The 2,500-nt window shown below is 57.8% G+C and overlaps 1 non-coding gene across 1 annotated transcript in view; it reads left to right on the top strand.

Moving 5' to 3' along the window:
• Positions 1-1,477: 1,477 nt before the first annotated feature.
• LOC124750967 overlaps positions 1,478-2,500 on the top strand; it is a 1,908-nt gene continuing 885 nt past the window's right edge. Inside the window, exon 1 of the ribosomal RNA XR_007012015.1 lies at positions 1,478-2,500. This exon is cut by the window's right edge and continues 885 nt beyond it. This is a non-coding gene — a ribosomal RNA (small subunit ribosomal RNA).

Here is a 2,500-nt window from a genome sequence, read left to right as displayed (position 1 = left end):
TGTCAACTGTCCGCTGATGTCGTACGCGTGAACCACAATCTGTACTGCACATTCGTCCTTATGTACTGAATGATACATCGTGGCACATGTGTGACCGCACAACGACTGCGCCCAAAAACGGCGGACCATACAGTGCAAATATTGTGCACGCAGCTACGTGTCGTCTCCCTATGAGAGCTGGATTGCAGTGTGGTACGCCATAGAGACGTGTGGGAGGAACGGACGCCGTGGATGGCGATCAGCATGAGCTGTCTGTTGATGTATTCGGACCTAGTCGTCTCTCCTCACACACCGTGATGGCATGGTGCACCGCGTTCCATATCTGCGACATGCTACAGAGGCCGGTTGACAGTCGTTCGAGCAATGGACATCGCATACGTACGGGGCCACCTTCCACGTATTGTCTAGGCGTGCACATTTTGTTGCGTGTATGTGGGCAGACGTAGTGTGGCGTGACACCTGACACAGGCATGCAATAATCGTTGAAGTTGCAAATGGCGATGGACGCCTGCGTTTTCTGGTGAAGTTACGCAAATGAACAAATGGTAACCTGTTGTGGTGCGGTTGTTCTCGCTAGGGGTGAATCGGTGATGGCGACGATAGGTTGAGGTACTAACCGGTTGTTCCAGCGATACCCACCATGCCGACGAAACTGAACGGCATCTGGGTGTGAAGCGATACGCGGCGGTGGCTGGGTGGGACCGTCCCCGGCCGGTGAGGGGGCGCCTCCCGGCGTGCTGGCCGCGCGGTGCGTGGGCGCACGCGCTACAGCCGGCTGGTGGGGGCGGCCAGTGGCAGGCGCGCCGGCCGACGGACGCGGCAGGCGTCGCAGCTGCGCGCCGGCGCACCCTGCGCGCGGCGCCGTGCGGCCAAAGTAGGTCCTCGCGGGCCCGGTGCGAAGCGCGGTGGACATCTTCAGTGTGCTGGTCCGATTGAGGACTGTGTGCGTTGAGGATGCGCCGCCGCCCGGCGCTCGGCGCCGCGACGCCGTCTGCTGCTCGGTCGCCCCAGCGGTTCTCGCTGGTGGTTTGTATCGCAGCTGTGCGGATGTGTTGGCGCGTGCGCTGTGCTGGGAGAGTTCGCTTCGGCACCCCAAGTGGGGCTTTTGTCCTTCTGTGGCGCTGGCGTTGGAGCTGCCGGTCACCGTAGGTGGCGCGTGTTGTCTCCCGCCGGCAATGCCACGACAGCACGCTCCCGGGCCTCTGTCGGCAGCGGCAAGCTCAGTTGGGAGCACGGGTGGTCGCACCGAAAGCGTCTACTCGCCTAACTCCGGGCGATTGCGCCTCTCTCGAACCCGACCAAGTACTTGGGACGGCGCTGCGCGCCGCCGGGACCTGAGAGGGTTTCGAGGTGTATTGTGCAGGGGAGCTCAGCCTCCTCCTGTTTGCAGAATGATTGAGCGGGACGCTTGCGTGTTCGCGCGGGCCCCCGGGACACACTCCCGGGCGGCCGGCTGCTCAGCTCTAGTTGACGCAGCTCCCTGGTTGATCCTGCCAGTAGTCATATGCTTGTCTCAAAGATTAAGCCATGCATGTCTCAGTACAAGCCGCATTAAGGTGAAACCGCGAATGGCTCATTAAATCAGTTATGGTTCCTTAGATCGTACCCACGTTACTTGGATAACTGTGGTAATTCTAGAGCTAATACATGCAAACAGAGTCCCGACCAGAGATGGAAGGGACGCTTTTATTAGATCAAAAACCAATCGGTCGGCTCGTCCGGTCCGTTTGCCTTGGTGACTCTGAATAACTTTGGGCTGATCGCACGGTCCTCGTACCGGCGACGCATCTTTCAAATGTCTGCCTTATCAACTGTCGATGGTAGGTTCTGCGCCTACCATGGTTGTAACGGGTAACGGGGAATCAGGGTTCGATTCGGAGAGGGAGCCTGAGAAACGGCTACCACATCCAAGGAAGGCAGCAGGCGCGCAAATTACCCACTCCCGGCACGGGGAGGTAGTGACGAAAAATAACGATACGGGACTCATCCGAGGCCCCGTAATCGGAATGAGTACACTTTAAATCCTTTAACGAGTATCTATTGGAGGGCAAGTCTGGTGCCAGCAGCCGCGGTAATTCCAGCTCCAATAGCGTATATTAAAGTTGTTGCGGTAAAAAGCTCGTAGTTGGATTTGTGTCCCACGCTGTTGGTTCACCGCCCGTCGGTGTTTAACTGGCATGTATCGTGGGACGTCCTGCCGGTGGGGCGAGCTGAAGGCGTGCGACCGCCTCGTGCGTGCTCGTGCGTCCCGAGGCGGACCCCGTTGAAATCCTACCAGGGTGCTCTTTATTGAGTGTCTCGGTGGGCCGGCACGTTTACTTTGAACAAATTAGAGTGCTTAAAGCAGGCAAGCCCGCCTGAATACTGTGTGCATGGAATAATGGAATAGGACCTCGGTTCTATTTTGTTGGTTTTCGGAACCCGAGGTAATGATTAATAGGGACAGGCGGGGGCATTCGTATTGCGACGTTAGAGGTGAAATTCTTGGATCGTCGCAAGA

The sequence above is a fragment of the Schistocerca piceifrons genome, unplaced genomic scaffold (genome assembly GCF_021461385.2).
Source record: "Schistocerca piceifrons isolate TAMUIC-IGC-003096 unplaced genomic scaffold, iqSchPice1.1 HiC_scaffold_448, whole genome shotgun sequence".
Lineage (NCBI taxonomy): Eukaryota > Metazoa > Arthropoda > Insecta > Orthoptera > Acrididae > Schistocerca > Schistocerca piceifrons.
This window is presented reverse-complemented; position numbering and strand designations above follow the sequence as displayed.